The following is a 12,039-nucleotide window of genomic DNA, read 5'->3' as shown; positions in this document are numbered from 1 at the left end:
CAAAAACACTGATGAATTGCGACCAATGTAACCTCTCATCTGGTTTTGTCCCGGACCACAACAACAAGGGTCGTCCCATTCCGACTTAGTTTTCTCTCGCAAGGGCTTAGTAGGAGGGGGACGGGTATTGACCGCAGAGTTATTGCAAAACTTCCTGCAGTACCCCACCATCTCCAAAAGCCTTCTGAGGGCCCTCTTGTCTGTCGGGGTTGGGAGGTCAGCGATAGCCTGCACTGTAGCTTGCATCACTGCCAGCTGCCCCTGTGTCACCACAATTCCCAGGTAAGTGACCTTCGTGTGGCCGAATTCATTTTTTTCAAGGTTCACTATCAAGCTGGCTTCAGACAGCCGTATTAAATTGCCAATACACACCTCTGTGTTCATCAGCCCTTTAGTCACTGAATTACTCGAAAAATATGGGTGTTGTTTGCTTGGCTGCCCTATTGTAACCACAATCACCCAACGTCCCAGTTCTTTGCATTTCCTCGGGACAATCAAACACATGGGTGCGAGTCGTTTAATTACTCCTTCGGGGATTAAGGGAGAGACCTTATCAGTAGACCTGGCCAAAACAATAGCCTTCTCCCATCTGACCGATCCCATCCTAATCTTTTCAAAATGGTTTTTTTCTCTTATCAAGGGGCCCCTAGCTTCATTGATTTCCACCCTACGCTAACACCGACTAGGTTTGTTAGCATATCAAAAGCCGGTGACCGTCTCAGTTCGCGTCGGTCATGATCAATAACATTTTTCCCCCTGGGCAGCCGGTAACTCTCTTTCATGATTCCACCAACTGTTTCCTCCAGCACCGCAAAATGTCCACCGGGGGGTACCTCGTGGGCCATGTTAAAAACCTCATCCCCATAACTCTTTTGCACCACCCCCCATTCCTCATCTGCGGGTACTGTACTTGATTTCCCTTTCTTCCTTAGCACTTCCTCCTCCGCACAATAGCTTGTCAAGGCTGTGTCAGAGAGAGCGGTCTCGGCAAAAACCATCAGCCCCTCGTCTCGCTCCTGCGTCTGCACAAATTCTTTCCTGGCTACTGCTACGTCCGTCCCAGCTCCCTCACTACCTCTTATCTCACTACACCCTGTCTCATACAAGGTTGGCAGAAATGTTTCAGCCAAATTCACCATCGCGGGCGGGGCCTCCATGCTGGCAGGCTGACCCGTCAATCTCACGACTGGGAACACGATTCCTCCGGCGATGTCATTACCGAGCAAGACTTCCACGTCTTTCATCGGTAATTCGGACCTCACCCCGATCGTGACTAGTCCAGTGACCAGGTTGCTCTGTAAGTGTATCTGGTGCAAAGGGACTGACTCTGTCCCTTCCCCAACACCTTTGACCTCTACCTCCCCAGTCTGGGTCTCTGAGCTAAACTCTAATACACTCTTCAGTATTAGTGACTGACACGCTCCCGTGTCTCTCCAGATCCGCACTGGAACTGGTTTTAACCTCTCCTTCACTGACACCAGTCCGGCCGAGATAAACCTCTCGCGCCCTTCCTGGACTTTTTCAGACCTGTCCTTCCCTAGCGGTTCGCTTAACAGCTCGATACAGCCATTCAAAATTTCCGCTTTTCCTTTCCCCGTCTCCTTCCTTGGGGCAAAGCACCTGGACGCAAAGTGTCCGACTTTCCCACAATTATAACAGACGACCCCAGGAGACTTCCTACCAGACTGCTCCCGGTCTACCTTATCCTTTTCACTAGTCCCCGGCTTACTTTCTGACTTTTCCGGCGGACTCTCCCCTCCGTCCTGACTACCCTTCTGGTAGCCTTTACTCGGGGCAAACTTCATTTTATGCGTCAACGCATACTCATCCGCTAACTTAGCAGTTGCGGCTAACGTGGCTGCCTCTTTCTCATCGAGGTAGGGTCTCATACCCTCAGGGACACAACCTTTAAACTGCTCAAACAGAATCAGCTGCAGCAGTCTGTCATAATCCCCCTCTACCCCCTTCGAGGCGCACCAACGCTCACAATATGTTTGCATCTCGCGAGCAAACTCCAAATACGTGCGGTCCCACCGCTTCCTCGCATTCCGGAACCTCTGCCGGTATGCCTCCGGGACCAACTCATAAATCCTGAGGATGGCCTCCTTCACCACCTCATACTTCTGGGCATCTTCCGCGGATAAAGCGGAGTAAGCTTGTTGGGCCTTCCCTTTCAGTACACTCTGAAGTAAAACAACCCACTTATCCCTCGGCCATTCCTGACTTATAGCCACCTTTTCGAAGTGGAGAAAGTACCGATCCACATCGGTATCGTCAAATGGGGGAACCAGCCTAACCTCCTGGGTCGCCCGGAACCCTCCACCTTGGTTCGGCACGAGCCCCTGCTCGGCCCTTATCTTTAACTTCTCCAGCTCAAATTCCCTTTCCCTCTGTTTCTCCTCTCTCTCCAACTGTCTTTCTCTCTCTTGCCTTTCTACCTCTTTCTCTCTCTCTTGCCTTTCTACCTCTTTCTCTCTCTCCCGCCTTTCTAACTCTTTCTCTCTCTCCCGCCTTTCTAACTCTCTCTCTTTCTCCCGCCTTTCTAACTCTCTCTCTTTCTCCCGCCTTTCTAACTCTCTCTCTTTCTCCCGCCTTTCTAACTCTCTCTCTTTCTCCTGCCTTTCTAACTGCTTCTCTTCGTGTTCTAACTGCCGTACCCGGAACTCGTGCTCGAGTCTCAGTTTTTCAAGCTGTACCTGTACCGCGTCTCCAGCAGGTTTTTCAATAGACACCACCCCCAGCTCACCTTGGGGAAACACACCTTTAGATACATAGTGCTCTACAATAGCTCTGTGTATCTCCTCTCTCCTCATTGTCGACTTCACCTTAGCAAGATTCACCCGTTTGGCCACAGCTATCAATTCCGATTTCCTGGCATCCTCTAATGCCTCCAAGGTCGGCGCCTTTATAAATTCCTCAACCTCCATTTCTGCTGTTTGTCTTTTCTTTCTTTCGGGAATTTTAACCCAATCAATTTACTCCGTCCCAAATTTAGCGTTCAAAATCGCGGATGAGAACCCCACTTATGTTACGTACCCCGTAACTGGGTTGCCAAACCAGCAGAAATGGATCACTCAGTTGGAGTCTGGAGTACTAGAACTAAGAAAGTTTTATTAAAGAAACAAGCAACACAGTAATCGAAAGGATAATAAATGCAACAATTCAACAATGATAACCACACATGTGCACAGAATTAAGATAACAGCATCAATCAAGCTCTATCGTTGTCTAGGGGTAAATGACCAATTTCAAAATGACTCAAAGTTCAGTTCGCAGTAATCGTTGCCATGGCGATGGACAAGGTGGGGGAAGAGAGACAGAGAGAACAGGAACAACTGATCATTCAGAACGGCTTCAGTCACAGACCAGCAAGATGGCTCACAAACAGCATTTGGGCGGGTCCTTGGTGATGTCACCTGAGGTCACCGACTGTGACCCCTCCTCCAGATGCGGTCGATCCTCTGCAGTGAACCCGGCACCCAGGCAAGGGCGGACACACACCGGGTTCCCGCTGATCGTACCTTTCCACCCTGGTGCGTTGTCCGGTACTTCTCACCACTCGTGAGAGGCGCACCGCTTCCAGGGTCTCGTTACCTCGGGTGGCGTGTGTGTCTGTCTTAGCGAACCTGTCCCTTTTTATCCCCCTGCTGGGGTATCGCCTGTCCATCACTTCAAACAGTTCAGGGTTCAAAGGGGGGAGCCGCTCCAGACAGCTCTCTCTCCCACATCCCTTCATTACACATCTCCAGACGCTGCTCCATTGTTCCTTATCTCTCCTTCCCCTGAGGGCAGGTGGCAGACCAACTGCTGATGCCACTGATGCTAGCCCAGGCCAGCAAACATCTTAATTTTATGTGTATTCTCGTAACAACAAGAAGGGTCAGAGCCGTCTCTATTTCCTGAGGAGACTGAGGTCCTTTAACATCTGTCGGACGATGCTGAGGATGTTCTACAAGTCTGTGATGGCCAGTGCTATCATGTTTGCTGTTGTGTGCTGGGACAGCAGGCTGAGGGTAGCAGACACTAACAGAATCAACAAACTCATTTGTAAGGCCAGTGATGTCCTGGGGATGGAACTGGACTCTCTGATGGTGTGTCTGAAAAGAGGATGCTGTCCAAGTTGCATGCCATTTTGGTCAATGTCTCCCATCCACTACATAATGTACTGGGTGGGCACAGGAGTACATTCAGCCAGAGACTCATTCCACTGAGATGCAACACAGAGCGCCATAGGAAGTCATTCCTGCCTGTGGCCATCAAACTTTACAACTCCTCCCTTGGAGGGTCAGACACCCTGAGCCAATAGGCTGGTCCTGGACTTATTTCCTGGCACAATTTACATATTACTATTTAACTATTTATGGTTTTATTACTATTTATTACTTATGGTGCAACTGTAACGAAAACCAATTTCCCCCGGGATCAATAAAGTATGACTATGACTATCTCATCATGATAGAAAAATAAACATTTAATGGAAAAGGTGTCACAATTGAAAATTAAAACAAACTAAAATTATTCCTCAGATTATTATTAGAATAAACACTGCTTAACTAGGTGATTGATGCCTTTATAACATGAATTAGACAGCTTTAGAAAGGAGGAACATACATGGATACAAGGAAAGGATAGAGAGATAAAATCAAATAGCTTCAGCTGTACAGCTGGCAAAGACATGATGGACGAGTTATTATTGCACTGTAATATACAACCATGTTCTTCTTGCCACAAGGTACAAAGTTCTCACAAGTCAAAATTAGATTTGATACAAATTTTCCATATTATTAAAACACAAACAGTAGTCTATTTTGTAAAGACTTAAAGGATGGATTATACAGTTTTAAAACCTAACCATAACAAAGCTGAATTATGATGAATTGTTACAACTGAAATATTTAAATTAGATTTACATTTCATTTATTTCCTGTGTAAATTCCTTATAAAGGAGAAATTGATTTGTACAGTGGAACATAATATTGGTGATAATGGTGTTGAAAATTCCCAACTGATGTGCTAACGTTCCTGATGCTTGATGGAGGAATAAAATTGCTCTGCTTGACAGAAACAAAGCAAAATATTCACTAAAGATGCTCCTGTACAAATAATAGCATTTGAGAATAATGCTTGGGAGATTTGCAATAAATATGGAAAGTGTAAATTATATAGAAAGTTTAAAAAAGTATATAAAATTCAAAAATTAAAATCAATTGTTAAAAGGTTAATACTTCTGTATTTTGCAAAGCTACAAAAAGTAAAAAAAAATGTAACCACTTCCATTTCACGCACGTCTGCTCTCACTTCATCCTCCCACTGCAATGCCAGGGGTAAGGTTACTCTTGTTCTTGCCTACCACCTCATTAGCCTCTGCATCTAGCACATAATTCTCTGTAACTCACACCACCTCCAACAGGATCCCACCACCAAGCACATTCTTCCTTCCCCCCTGCTTTCCACAGGGATCGCTCCCTACGTAACTCCCTTGTCCATTCATCCCTCCCCACTGATCTCCTTCCTGGTACTCATCCTTGCAAGCAGAACAAGTGTCACACCTGCCCCTACACCTCCTCCCTCACTGTCATTTAGGGCTCCAAACAATACATCCAGGTGAAGCAACACTTCACCTGTGAATTTGTTGGGGTTAGCTACTATATCTGGTACTCTTGGCATGGCCCCAGTATGTAGGTGAGGCCCAATATAGACTAGGAGACCGCTTCGCTGAGCACCTACGCGCAATCTACTTGAAAAAGCGGGATTGCCCGGTAGCCACCCATTTCAGTTCTACTATCCATTCTTATTCCGAAATATCAGTCCATGGCCTCCTCTACTGCCGCGCTGAGGCCACACACAGGTTGGAAGAGCAACACCTTATATTCTGTCTGGGTAGACTGCAACCTGATTTTATGAACATTGGCTTCTCAAACTTCTGGTAATGCCCTCCCCCACCTTCACAGTTCCCCATTCCCGATTCCCCCTCTCACTTTTTTCCTTATCTGCTCATTACCTCCCTCTGGTGCTCCTCCTCCTTCCCTTTCTTCCGTGGCTTTCTACCCTCTCTTATCAGATTCCCCTTCCTCCAGCCCTGTCTCTCTTTCACCAATCTATTTCGCAGCTCTTTATTTCATCCCTCCCCCTCTCCCAGTTTTATCTATCACCAACTACGCTGTACTTCTCCCTCCCCTCCCCTCCCCCACCTTCTTACTCTGAGTTCTCATCTTTTTTTTTAAAAAAACAGTCCTGATGAAGGGTTTCAGCCAGAAACGTCAACTATTTACTTCTCTCCATAAATGCTGCCTGACCTGCTGAGTTCCTCCAGCATTTTGTGTGAGTTGCTTTGGTCTTCCAGCATCTGCAGATTTTCTTGCGAAATTAATTGAGGTTTATCTTATCAAAATGCACACTAACAAAAAGAATGCAATTAATCCTCCGCATATATTAATGTACTATATTAATATATGTAATATATAACTATCAGATTATCTAATAACAAGTATAGCCCAAGTTACAGTAAATGTCCAAGTGTTTATCTCATGAATGTAAGAATTTAAATAATCTGCACACTTCCAAAAAAAGGTTTCCAAATTTGATATGATAATGTGGTTCATCCTCTATTAGTTGCTCAACTGAACCATTGTCTTTTATATTGTACATTACCTTCAAAGATGTCACAGTGTTCCATACTTCCCATCCTTCACAGTGGAATTTCCACAAAAATTAAAATAAACCTAACACAATTTTTAAAACATGATATGGCAACAAAAGATACATTTAAGGAATAAATCTCTCTTGTTATATACACCTGTTCGGGTGCATTCTCCAGTTACCTTATAAGGTAACCGTAGCCTTCAGCCAGGAGCAGATGTCATCAGGTGGTTCCCAACCTTCACCGAGTGTCTCGACCCTTAACCATGACACTCTCCAGTTGGTTGGCCAGCAGTGGTGGCCAAATCACTGCCCATCTGCTCCTGGCTTCCAGCTTCCCTCCTCTCGCCTACTCTAAATCCAACAAGAGGCTCGTTCTGCCTCTTCCCCCATCCTACAAGCTGCTTGTTTTTCGCTCCTTTTGTCCAGGCCCAGATCTGACAACAACCACCATGCTGATTTGGCTGGGAAACCTCTGCAGCCAATCTCCACAGGGAACAACCATGCCTGCCATCCCTTGTCTTTACACTCCTGCACCAAGGGCTGGTACTTCAAGGCCTTTCTCTCATGGGCCTCTTCCCATCCCTCCTCCCACAGCACAGTCAGCCCAACCAGAATTATTTTCTTGTCTTCGGTTGACCACAGTACAATGTCCGGGCATAGGGTTGTGTGCACCACATCTGGGAACTGCAATCTCCTTCCCACATCGACCCTCATCTTCCAGGACCTGGCCGTTAGCAACAGTTTGGGCTTTGGTTGTTTGGTTACGGAAGGCCTGGCTCCCTCTTTGATGAAGGTGATGGCCTTCCTCAAATCTGTGCCAGCTGTCCTCTTCTTGCATCTCTCCCGCTCTAGTGTGTTAGCAAGAGCCAGAAGCATCTTATCATGGTGCCAGCTATACCGTCCTTGAGTTAGAGCTGTTTTACACCCAGACAGTATATGAGCCAGTGTCCCCTTCTGACCACAGAGCTTACAGTTCGGGTCCTCCCTCATCCCCCATGTGTACAGATGTAATGGTGAAGGAAGGGTGTCATACACGGATCGCAAGAGGAAGGAAATATGGAAGGGCTCCCGTCTTCATAACTCTGCCCATGAGATCTTGCGCTTAGGCAGATCCTATTTTATCCAGGCACCCTGGGACCCCTGTTCCACTGCCTTTGAAATCCGCTTCTCTTCCTCACGGATCTGTACTTCTGCCTGTATCATGTCTCGCCTGTTCCTTATGCTTACGTTTCCCCACTTCTGGAAGTGAACTGAGCTGAGGCCTTGCCACCCGACGCAGGGGTTGCCAATGATATGTCGCAGCTTCAGAGAACACACTGCCTCCTCCACAGCTGCGTTGGCTGCCCACTTGCGCCCAGATCTGGTTGTAACGCCTGTTTGCTTTACCAAGACATCATTGGAATCTCTCAAGCTTAATAAGGCTCCGCATTTTGCCACCTTGAATTCCTCCACACAAATGACAGGGGAAGCTGCAGTTGCCCAGAACAAATGTAGAGGCCCACTAAAGAGAAGCTTGAGGGAACTCCCAACCATCTCCGCAGATGTTTGTTGGTTCTCCTCTTGATGCCCTCTACGACAGTCATGGGGAACTCATAAAGTGTGAAGAGCCAGAGAAGCCTGGGCAGAATGCCGTATTGGTACAGCCAGGTCTTGAATTTACCCGGAAGTCCGGATTTGTCGATCTTCTTCAACCATTTGTCTGCCTGCTTCACAGCATTGGTGACATTGGCCCCATCTGTCAGTGACATATTAAACCACTTTTCCCCAAGCATTTTATCAGGTTATGTTCAGGGAAGGGATGACCTCACCCTGAACTTGGAGGCTAAACTTGCTAGTAACTTTGCCCTTTCTGATCACCATACACATGGACTTCTTGGCCTTGAAGGACATCCTCGCCCAAGTGGCTACATTGTCCAGGGTTTCCAATACCCATCTTGCTTGGACATATGACACGGTTGTTATAGTGATGTCGTCCATGAACCCTCGTAGAGCCGGCTGAACAATACCCAACTCCAGCGTGGGGCTGCGGGTTACATTTTCTGCTGCTGATAATTCATTCCCATAATAAATAGAATGGGGGAGATGGTGCACCCTGTTGGAATCCCCTTCTGGAGGTCCTGCCAACTAGTTGTGAAATGGGCTGATGTAAATCTGAGTTTGAATCCTCCTAGGTAGCTGGTGATCATGTCTCAAATAGCCACTGGGATGTAGTAGTGATCAAGTCCTTCTAGGATGAGGTCACGTGGAATAGACCCGTAGGTGTTCGCGAGGTCTAACCAGACAACTGTTAGGTCACCATTTTTCTGCTTGGCCTCACGGATCAAATGGCTAATCATTGAGGTGTGTTCCAGACACCCCGAAAAGCCTGGAATACTGCCTTTCTGGACGGATGTGTTGATATAGCAGTTCTGCATCACGTAAGAAGTCAGCCTTCTTGCGAGCACAGAAAAGAAAATCTTACATTCCACATCCAGGAGAGAAATTGTCTGAAACTGGGCAATTGTGGAAGAAACCTCTTCCTTTGGAATAAAGCAACCCTCTGCCAATTTCCAACTTGATGGAATAGTACCTTTGGCCCAGATCTTTCTCATGACCTTCCACAGCCTCCAAAGAAGTATCGGGCATTTCTTATACACCTTATAAGGTATGCTGCTTGGGCCTGGGGCAGCTGATGCTTTAGCTTTCCGGATGATGTCCTGGATTTCCTGCCATGTAGGCTCCTTCACATTCAGCTCAATTGATGGATTTTTTGGTCTACGCACAGCCCAACTGGTTCCTAGTCCCTGACCCCTCCGTGGGTCACTGTGTGCCTCCCGCAGGAACTCCTCTACCTCTGGCTTTGAGCTGGATAGTATACCAGATTTTTGTTGGCCGAGAAGAGTCCTGTTGAAGCTGAATGGATCTCTCACAAACTGCACTCGCCCTTTCTCTTTCTTCCTTCTTTGCTGTCACAGATGTTCCGCCCTCCGGAGTTTGCACAGCTTTTCCCGCAGCATACTGGTTAAGTCCTTGATACCTTCTTTTTCAGCCAGTGGGCTGGTTTTAAACCTCTTGTTGAGCGCCTTTAATTCGCCTCTCAAGCGACAAATCTCCATTTCCCTCCTATTTGGTTGCCGCAGTAACTCCAGCTAGCTTCTCCGCTCCATTGGGCCAAATCGTTCCTTAGCTAGATTGTACGCTATGGCTGTGAGTGAGTCGATCTTTCTGTGTACTGGACCTGCTAAGGCAACTTCCAGGATGCCATCTAGATCATCATCGAACTGCATCCAGGCGACGTTGTCTGACAATCTAGGCCATTTGATCCTGTCTTTCCTTGATGAATGGATTGGGGTAACCGAAGAGGAACTCGTTAGGTCTGTTGTTCGGTGCTGAGGCGACTCAAGTGCGGAGAGATCTTCAGCTCTGTGGGGTGCTTCCTGGCTGGAATTCTCCTTCGTCTCACCGGACACTAAGTCCGTGCGCTGCACTTGGGTCACCATTGATCCACATCTAGACTTGCTCTGGTGTATCTCGAGCCCTCTGATGTTTTTGCAGACTTGCCCGCAATGACACGTTACCGTGAATTCCTCTCCGGTCAGTGTTGTTCGCTTTAGCTTCCTCGTGTTTCCTGTCCTGGCCGTTGCTGGTACCACCATCCTGTTGAGTCTCTCATCCTCCCCCCCTCTAGGGAGACTCTGGGGGTACTGCTCTTCGTGTTCAGTCGTAGCTTGAGTGGTGCCCTTTTGCGAGTGCTGCCCACAAGGTTGCTAGCGTTGTGAGCCCGTGCCAGTCTTTCCTGGAGGTCAGCTGTCTCTACAGTGTCACCGACCTTCCTCGGCTCGGCTACCATCCAGTCTTTCCTGGAGGTCAGCTGTCTCTACAGTGTCACCGACCTTCCTCGGCTCGGCTACCATCCAGTCTTTCCTGGAAGCCACTGGTACAAACCAGAAATTATTTGTTACATACACCTGTTAGGGTGCGTTCTCTAGTTATCTTATAAGGTAACCGTAGCCTTCAGCCAGGAGCACATGTCATCAGGTGATTCCCAACCTTCAAACCAATAGATACAAACTATCCAAGTGAGCGAACTTCTAAGATACAGTGCCTTGTAAAAGAATTCAGCTTCCAAACTTTGTTCACATGAGTATTACAACCAGAGATATTGATCAATTTAACTGAGAATTTTTATTTGTGAATTACATGCTTCTTTCCCCACCCCACCCCCACAGTAGAGCTCAAAAAGACAGGGAAAACTGTAAAGCATGAAAACCTAAAAATTCAAAACCTGATATATCACCAGTTCAGAAGTATTTGCTCAATTCTTAGTTGAACTGCCTCTCTCAGCTATTACAGAGAGTAGTCTTTTTGGATAAGTCTCTATTAGCTTCACAAAACGTGATGGAGCAAGATTTGCCCATTTCTCTTTGCAGAATTGCTCAAGCTGTGCCAGGTTAATTGGAGAGCAGTGATGACAGCAATCTTGAGGTCTTGCCAGAGATGTTCAGTTAGATTAAGGTCAGTACTCTGACTAGGCCAATCATGAACATCAATTTTCTTCATTCACGGTTGCTCTGGCAGTGTGCTTCAGATCGTTGTCCAGCTGAAACAAGAACTTCCTCCCCACTTTAAGCTTTTTGGCAGAGACTAGCAGGTTTTTATCCAGGACCTATCTGTATTTAGCAGCATTCAACTTCCGATCAATCCTGATCAGATTTGCAGTTCCTGCAGCTGAAAAGCAACCCCATAGCAGGACGCTACATTCACCATACTTTACAGCAGGGATGGTGTTACTTGGCTGATGCACAGTATTAAATTTACACCACACATACTGCTTATGTTGAGGCCAAGAATTTCCACTTTAGTCTTATCTGACCACAAGTCTTTCTTCCACATTTTCACAGTATCTTTTAAGTGATGCTTTGCAGTTTTTATGAGCAATAATATGTTTTTTTTAAGCCAGGGCTTCTTCCTTGCCACTCTTCCATATACCCTTTCTGTGGAGCCATGAATTTCATCTCCAGGTCAGCCAATGACTGCTGCAGCTCACTCAGAGTGATTACTGGAGTCACAGTTACTTCTCTTACAAGTGCCATTCTTCTCCGGTGACTAAGTTTAGAGGGGTGTTCTGACCATTTTTCCTCCACTTTTTCATAATGGACTGCACTGAGCTCTGCAGTATATTCAGTGTTTTTAAAATGGTTTTGTACACTTCCCCAGGTTTGTGCTTCTCTATAATCATTTCACAAACTTGTCTTGCATGCTCTTTTGTCTTCATTTTGGTTTTGTCTGTTGAAAATCTACCTTACAGAGAGAGCAGGTATTTATTCTACTGAGTTCATTGAAAAAAGGTGATCCTCCAATTTTCTACATCAACAATTTGGGTGAGGTGGTAATGTAATATATTGCACCTGAGGAAAG

At 46.6% G+C, this 12,039-nt stretch overlaps 1 protein-coding gene across 1 annotated transcript in view; it reads right to left on the bottom strand.

The window, feature by feature from the left end:
* LOC134346480 (cytochrome c oxidase assembly factor 8) overlaps positions 1 to 12,039 on the bottom strand; it is a 32,510-nt gene that overhangs the window by 3,188 nt on the left and 17,283 nt on the right. The window lies entirely within an intron of this gene.

The sequence above is a fragment of the Mobula hypostoma genome, chromosome 1, assembly GCF_963921235.1.
Source record: "Mobula hypostoma chromosome 1, sMobHyp1.1, whole genome shotgun sequence".
In the NCBI taxonomy this organism is placed as follows: Eukaryota; Metazoa; Chordata; class Chondrichthyes; order Myliobatiformes; family Myliobatidae; genus Mobula; species Mobula hypostoma.
The sequence above is the reverse complement of the archived record's forward strand: the minus strand, read 5'-3'. Positions and strand labels throughout refer to the sequence as shown.